Source organism: Sapajus apella, unplaced genomic scaffold (genome assembly GCF_009761245.1).
Source record: "Sapajus apella isolate SASKATOON/1434 unplaced genomic scaffold, GSC_monkey_1.0 scaffold33, whole genome shotgun sequence".
NCBI classification, from domain to species: domain Eukaryota; kingdom Metazoa; phylum Chordata; class Mammalia; order Primates; family Cebidae; genus Sapajus; species Sapajus apella.
Window position 1 is genome coordinate 14,949,586 of NW_022436973.1, and position 8,459 is coordinate 14,958,044.

Genomic DNA, 8,459 nt, shown 5'->3' on the forward strand with positions numbered 1-8,459 from the left:
CAAATTTGATCTTGAATTAAATATATTTTTAGGCTTTTTGTAGAGTTTTCAAATAAAGTGAGATTAGATGGCTATACTAAATTATCCGTTTTGTCCTAGAAATCACGTCATATTTATTGATAAATTCAGTTATATACACAGGTTACTGATTCATTGTATTCATTGGATTTGACGATGAGTGGATTTTAATTGTTAATAATATATCAACTCATAGTTTCTACCATTAAAGAAAGTCAAATACCTGTGTGAAATATGCTAACTAGAATCCCCCAGACTCTCTGAGGAATGATTCAGTGCATTACAAGATGACTAAGAAAGCCTCTTTTTTTTTTCTTTTCTTTTCTTTTTTTTTTTTGAGATGGAGTCTTGCTCTGTTGCCCAGGCTGGAGTGCAACCGTGCGATCTTGGCTCACTGCAACCTCCATCTCCTGGTTTCAAGCGATTCTCATGCCTCAGCCTTCTGTAGCTGGGATTACAGGCGCATGTGCCACCACACCCAGATAATTTTTGTATTTTTAGTAGAGACAGGTTTCACCATGTTGTCATGTTGGTCAGGCTGGTCTCAAACTCCTGATCCTGGCTTTCTGTACCTGGCATATTTTGTTAATAGTGTTCTCCATGTTTATCCATGTTGTCACAAATGGCAGAATTTCCTTCTTTTTTCAGATTGAATATTATTATTCATTGCACGAATCTATTCACTTGTCTCTCAATGAACACTTAGACTGAATTGTTGTCGTGGGTATGGTGAATAATGCAGCAATGAACGTGGGAGTGCAGATACCTCTTCAACATAATGGTTTCATTTGTGTTGGATATACACCCAGAATTGGAATGCTGGATTATATGGTACTTCTATTTTTAATTTTTTTAGAAACTGCCATACTATTTTCCATAATAGTTGTACTAATTTACATTCATTCCCACCAACAATGTGCATGGGTTCCCTTTTCTCCACACTGTTGCCCAGGCTGGAGTGTGGTGGAACAATCTTGGCTCACTGCAGCCTCTACCTCCCAGTTTCAAGCCATTCTCCTGCCTCAGCCTCTGGAGTAGCTGGGATTGCAGATGTGCACCACCATGTCCGGTAAATTTTTGTATTTTTAGTAGAGACGGGATTTCACCATGTTGGCCAGGCTGGTCTTGGACTCCTGACCTCAGGTGATCCACCCACCTTGGCCTCCCAAAATGCTGGGATTACACACATGAGCCACCACACCCGGCCTATTTTTCATCTTTTTAATCATAGCCATTCTAACATTGTTAAGTCATATCTCATTGTGCATTTAATCTGCATTTCTCTGATGATTACTAGTACTTATAACACTAGTAAGTCATATTGCACATTTCTTCAAATGCCTGTTGGCCATTTGCTTGTCTTCTTTTAAGAAGTATTTATTCAGGTTCTTTTCTGTTTTTTAATTGGGTTGTTTTCTTGGTATTGAGTTTCCCCTATATTTTGAATATGAACCCTTCTCCTACGTGTATTTTGCAAACAGTTTCTCCCATTCTGTAGGTCATTTTGTCACTATGTTGTTTTCTTTGCTGTGGAGAAGCTTTTTGGTTTGATGCAGTTCAATTTGTTTATTTTTGCTTGTGTGCTTCACTGCTTGCTATTGGTTCAGTTTAATTCTCCATTAAGAAGATCCATAGATGTGAACAACCCTGCAGGTGCAGTCATAAGAACTTTGCAGCAAGGGTGTCTCTCTGTGTAAATATACACATTTTGCTAAACACAGATATTCTCCAAGATTTGTTGAAGTTACTATTCTGGTGCATGATTAAAATGACAATGAAAATCTGACAAACCCCACAGAGGGATATCCCCGCTGAGCAATATAAACAAAAGACACCCCCAAACTAGTTTGAACACTTTCCAGTTATCTGCTGAGACTACAGAGGAGAGGACTGGCTGTATGCCCACCATTCCCCATTCCACACTCCCCCTTCACAGATGCCCTACAGCTTCCTGTACCCTTCAAGACTGCTCTTGCTAGTAATACCTGGAGCAGGAAGCAAAGATCAATGTTATTCATCATCTGCCTTAATCCATTTCCAAGAAAGTCCCAAGAAAAAGAATTTGGCCAGGATTCCTATTGGGTTGAACAGCATACAGGATTTTTTAAAGCAATTATTTCACATTGAGTTTTAAAACCATTAAAGGCAGCTGCCCCAGGATCTCTAGCAATGTGGCTGTGGCTTCTACGATATATCTACGCCCAAAAGCTCAAGGGACTAGCCTTATAATGCAAGCATAAGAGATGCTTTTCTCAGCAACTCAGTATTTCGATCATTTTTTGGAAATGCCTTTTATAGTCCTACATTAGCATTTCTCTTTGCACATGCTTTTTTTTTTTTTTTATGATGAGATGAATAGTTTGATCCCTTCTATTTTACTTGGTGGTCGATAGAGCACCAGACCAATTGTATTTGGGCGAAACACAGTCAGTCAAATAAAATTACAATGACCATAGATTACTTTGTTATAAAAATGTTTTTTTCCTAAGGGCTTAAGTTGAAAATGTTCAGTGGAAACAAACATTCTCGCAATCCCATCAAATGATCTGTTTCAGAGCTCCAGGATGCATCCCATTAAATGATTTACACAGATGCAGTAGCTGTGTAAAAAATGCATAGGAAATGTATCCGTAAGCCACATTACCTTACAGCAAGAATTTATTTTTTAAAAAAACAAGAATAAAGTAGATCAAAGTAAAGTCAATAAACATCATATGCCATGTGCATAGTACAAAGGTAAAAACTAAATCTTCAGGATAATTTGAGTTACCTCCATTTGGGGATGTTCTTATGGTCTCTGAGAGGCTCACCCGTGGATTATGCTGACTTGAGAAATTTTCCAATTTCATTCAACCTACAGGTTTCTTTGCCTTTCAAAATTTAGGTCCCGTAAGAAGATGGAAACCCAAAGAGAAACTATTAACAAACCATTTATCTTAGAGGTAAGTAATTTTAAGCATTTTTAATGAGCTTAATGTATAAAACATATTTTAGAATTTTTTTTGGTTTTTTTTTTGCTTAATATATAAAATATATTTTAGAGGCTTATTTTCTTATATGTTTAATATATAAAATATATTTTAGAATTATTTTAATTACATATCTCTGTCTGGGTTCAATAGTGGACTTGGGCCCAAGCCTCCATGCCTCTCTCCCATTTCTTACTATAGAAAGTTGATCACTGTATAGTATAACTAGTTGTTTAATTATCTGTCACTTTAATAGGCAGCATGCTTTTTGAAATCAAGAATCTCAATCTTATGTAGTGTAATTAAAGTATTAAATTAATATGCTTGAACAAATGGAAGAAATGGAAGAATGCATTAAAGCAAGAATTATATAATGTTTTAAAGTTTGCAAAACATTTTCCAATACATTTCTTCATTTAAAACTAAAAGTAACACTGGGAAGAAGATTATCCTCATTTTGCTGGTAAAGAAACTAGGGCTTGAGTGGCTTCATCCTCCACCTTTCTCTTCTTTCGCTGATGCCTCCCAGCTCTCGTCGGCTTCCGGCCAGCTCTCTCCTTAATATCGAACACCATGCCTTCAATTAACTTGCAGAGTTCTGATGGAGAGATATTTGAAGTTGATGTGGAAATTACCAAACAATATGTGACTATCAAGACTGTGTTGGAAGATTTGGGAATGGATGATGAAGGAGATGATGACCCAGTTCCTCTACCAAACGTTAATGCAGCAATATTGAAAAAGGTCATTCAGTGGTGCACCCACCACAAGGATGAGCCTCCTCCTCCTGAGGATGATGAGAACAAAGAAAAGCAAACAGATGATATTCCTGTTTGGGACCAAGAATTCCTGAAAGTTGACCAAGGAATGCTTTTTGAACTTATTTTGGCTGCAAACTACTTAGACATCAAAGGTTTGCTTGATGTTACATGCAAGACTGTTGCCAATATGATCAAGGGGAAAAATGAGGAGATTCGCAAGACCTTCAATATCAAAAATGACTTTACTAAAAAGGGGGAAGCCCAGGTACACAAAGAGAACCAGTGGTGTGAAGAGAAGTGAAATGTTGTGCCTGATACTGATTGTTCCAAGTACTAGTTGCACTGTTCTGTTTATAATTGTTCATATTAGACAAACAGTAGACAAATGCAGCAGCAAGTCAATTGTATTAGCAGAATATTGTCCTTGTTGCATGTGTAGTTTGAGTACAGATTCCAAACCTATGGCTGAGTTTCTTCTAGTATGAGTGAAAGTTTCTTTTCTCTTTTCTCTGAATAAAACGGAGCCGTAGGTTCTCTATAAGTGGGGGGAGGGGGAGGAAGCTAGGGCTTATGAATTTAAGTTACACACCAAAGCTAAGAGGACTGTGGCAGAGAGGACAAGAGCATGACTATGAAACTATCCTGTCTGAGTCTGAATCCTAACACCTTTTCTGCACATCATGTAACTTGGGTAAGTTACCTAACTTTTCTATGCCTTAGTTTCCTCATCTCTAAAAGGAATACAGAACAGTATCTTCCTCACAATATTGCTCTGATGATTAAAAAATATATGAAAAACTTAAAACAGTATCTGACACATAGTTTTCTGAGAGGGGGATTCTCTGACTACAAAGCTAGTACTCTTTTTACTAAACTACAATAGAACCTTAACTACTACTGCTTCCAGTGTTCCTAAACAAAAAAAGACTCTGAGTATCAAACAACCAACTCACAAAGATTTTTGAAAGAGAACGATAGGCATTGAATAAAAATAATTAACTGAATCCATAATACCTACTAAGTATTATAGTAATTTTATGAGCAATAATGCCATAATATCTTGTGTTCTTATTTTTTTTTAATGTTGTGAGAGAGGCTAGTGGGGGAAATCACCTTCACATGAGCAACTAAGATAGGAACATAGAATGCAACCATTCCACAAATAGGCAGAGCTCCCCACCCCCATGCTTGTATATAGAAGAGTGGATATGGTAGCTGGTCTCCAAAGATGACCTTCAAATGAACTCACCTGAGTAGTCCTCTTTTCTTCAGCCTGGGCTGAATTGTGACTGACTTTCTTTTTCTTTTTTTATTGTGGTGAAATTCACAAGAATTAAAATTGACCATTTAAAAGTGAGTAATTTAGTACATTCACAGTGCTGTACAATCATTGCCCCATCTAGTTCCTTTTCTTCACCCTCAAAAGGAAAGCCCCTACCCATTAAGCAATTATTCCCATTCCCTCTTACCCCATCCACAACCCCTGACAGCCACCAATCCGCTCATAACCAAAAGCTAGAAACAATGCAAGTGAGCATCAACAAACAAATGGAATAGCAAATCATGGTGTATCCATATGATGGAATATAATTCATTCATAAAAATAAATGAAGTACCAAGACATACTAAAATATGAATGAAACTTAAAAACTTTACATTACATGATTGATTTGGGATCGATTCAATGTGGTGCAGGTGATCCTGTGGACTGTTAGAGGGAGGTCAGGAGGAGCCTGAAAGCCTCTGCAAAGGACACTTAAAGCTTTCACTGGTGGGGATCCTGAGCTTCCAGGTAACAAGGAAAACTACCATGGACTGCCATGCTGTGAGGAAGCCCAAACTAGCCACATAGAGAAGGGGCTGCAAAAGAGGGATTCCTATCAAGCTCCCAATAGTTCAGCCATCCCAGTTTAGGTGTCAGAAGTGTGAGAGGGCAGCTGTCTTGAATATTCTACCTGTAGAAGGTACTTTGCGGAGACAAAAGGAGGAACCCCAGTGACAGCCAGAACTGAGGCTCAAGGCATGTCCCCAGGGTAGACATTACAGTCACTTGTAGTTATGTAAGCCACCCCAACTCAGGCTCCAGCAACAATACATAAGTAGTTGGATAGCTAGGTAGATGGATAGATGATTAATGATAGCACATTAGAGAGTGATAAAGTGACCTGAAAATAAGCAAACAAGACCAGGGTAAGGAGGATCAGATTGACTGTGTTGTAAATGGTGGCAACTTGTAGTACTACATTGGGATGATCTGAGCAAGCCTCACAGAGAAGGTGATATCTGAATGAAGCCATGGAGGTGAGGGAGTCCAAGTGGCTGTTTGTAAGAAAATATATTCCAGGCAAACAGAACTAGTGTAAAAGTTCTTAGTGGGAGAATGCCTGGTACATCTGCAAAAGAGCAAGGGAGCCAGGTTGGCTAGAGCAGAGAGTAGGGGATAGAGGATGTCATAGAAGTTACCATGCACCAGGCTACATGGGGCAGTGAGGCTCAAGGATTTTGACCTTTATTCTGAGTGAAATGAAGAATTCCTGTGGACTTTTAAGCAGAAGACCTATAGGATCAAACTCATATGTTAAATCGATCTCTCTGCCTGCTTGGCTGAGGTTACATGTTAGGGGAATAAGGGAAGAAGTGAAGACCACTTAGAAGCCTATTACAGTGATCCAGGTGAGAAAGATAGGGACTGGACCAGGGAGGTGACAGCAGAGGTCATGAAAAATGATGGATACTGGATATTTTGAAATGGAAAGAAACATGGTTTTCTTTCTTTCTTTCTTTCTTTTTTTTTTTTTTTTGAGACGGAGTTTCGCTCTTGTTACCCACGCTGCTGGAGTGCAATGGTGCAATCTCAGCTCACCGCAAGTTCCACCTCCTGGGTTCAAGCAATTCTCCTGCCTCAGCCTCCCAAGTAGCTGGGACTATAGGCATGCGCCACCATGCCCAGCTAATTTTTTATTTTTTTAGTAGAGACAGGGTTTCACCATGGTTTTCTTATAAACTGGATGTGGTGAGGTATGAGAGAAGGAGGGGGTTCAAGGTATTTATTCTTCAAAGGCTTTAGCCCGAATAATTGGAAAGATAAAGTCATCTATGAGATGGGAAAATTAGGAGGGAGCAAGTGGGCTGATCAGAGGTAGGGATGATCAGAAGTCTATTTTTGGACATGCAAAGTGTGAAATGTCTTTTAAACCTCTGAGTGAAGGTGTCCAGGAGAGAGAGGTTTCAGCTGGAAATGAAAATGTAGGCATTTAAATATATGGGACTGGGTGAAATGAGCAAGGGAGAAAAAGAAGAGGCCAAGGACAGAGCCCTGGGGGACTTTGGGAGAAACGGAGACAGAGGAATAACCAGGAAGGTGAGGAGGGCTGAACATTGGGGCAAGAGGAGATTGAACTTGGAAAGTACATGAGATGCTGCATGGAGCAGGTGCCACTTGAGTGGGTTTTGGGGCAAAAGTAGAGTTTTTACAAAGGTATTTGCATAGTGGGAGGGAAGTTCACTTAAAAGACAAAGCAAAGTCAAGTGCAGAGATGTAAAATTAGACGACTGGATGGCAAATAGTCTGATGTAAATTAAGGGTGAGGTGGCTGTCAGGATAGAGTGAAAAATGCTAATGCTGTAATCCCAGCACTTTGGGAGGCTGAGGTGGGCAGATCACAAGGTCAAGAGATCAAGACCATGGTGAAACCCCATCTCTACTAAAAAATGCATAAATTAGCTGGGCCTGGTGATGCACACCTGTAGTCCCAGCTACTCAGGAGGCTGAGGCAGAATTGCTTGAACCCAGGAGGCGGAGATTGCAGTGAGCCCAGATTGTGCCAGCCTGGTGACACAGCGAGACTCTGTAGAAAAAAAAAAAAAAAAAAAAAAAATGCTAATGGAGACCTAAATAATTGTCAAATTAGGAAGGAGTTTGAATTTCTAACAGAGGAGCCAAGAAGAATTTTTGAGGCGGGAAAGAGCATGATTTAAACAATGTTTTAACAGCACGTCCTTGTTGCAGCGTTACACTTAAGGAGTGGAGTGAACGGCCTGCTATTATGTAAGCAACTTGCCTTTAAAATAAAATAAAATAAGATGTCCAAGTAACCCATATGGAAATGACACTGGGGGGAACAAGCAAGCCTCTCAGCTGAGTACAGGGCATTACTGGGTCAAGTCGTTCCAGTCCCTACATAGTGCCTGGAACTGCTGATCTGGGAAAGCTTTGAACAACTGGTCCGGGACAAAACTAATCCAATGAGTTAATAAAAGGGAAAACAAAGTAGTGGAGGGTAATGGGTGGGGTGATAATTTTTCAGGAAATCTTCAAATTAGTATTTCACAAATGTAGTTAAAGCGGAAGAAACTGTTTTTGAGTCTCATAAATTAAATTCCAAGACTCTGCTTGAGGGGACTCTGAGGCAACCCCAGACTTCTCCCAGCCACCCCCTCCTCCCTGCAACACCTGAAGCATGCCCCAGATCCCTGAGGCTCTGCACACCCCAGCTCCAATCTACATTTGGTGGAAAATCGATTTCGAAGAGCTTTTCCCAGGTCTTTCAGAGAGTAGAATTATATGTGAAAATGTCACCTGGCAAAGTTAGTGCACTTTCAAACCCTCAAAGAAAAGACAATTGGAATCCAATACAAATAAGAAAAAAGAAAAAATTAAATCCAAACAAAAAAAAGCAAGCCCTCAAATTAAATTCTAAGGCAGAGTGTA

General features: G+C 39.5%; 1 pseudogene; it reads left to right on the forward strand.

Annotated features, from left to right (window-relative positions):
• Window positions 1–3,545: 3,545 nt before the first annotated feature.
• Window positions 3,546–4,189, forward strand: LOC116562909 (annotated as a pseudogene).
• Window positions 4,190–8,459: the final 4,270 nt, after the last annotated feature.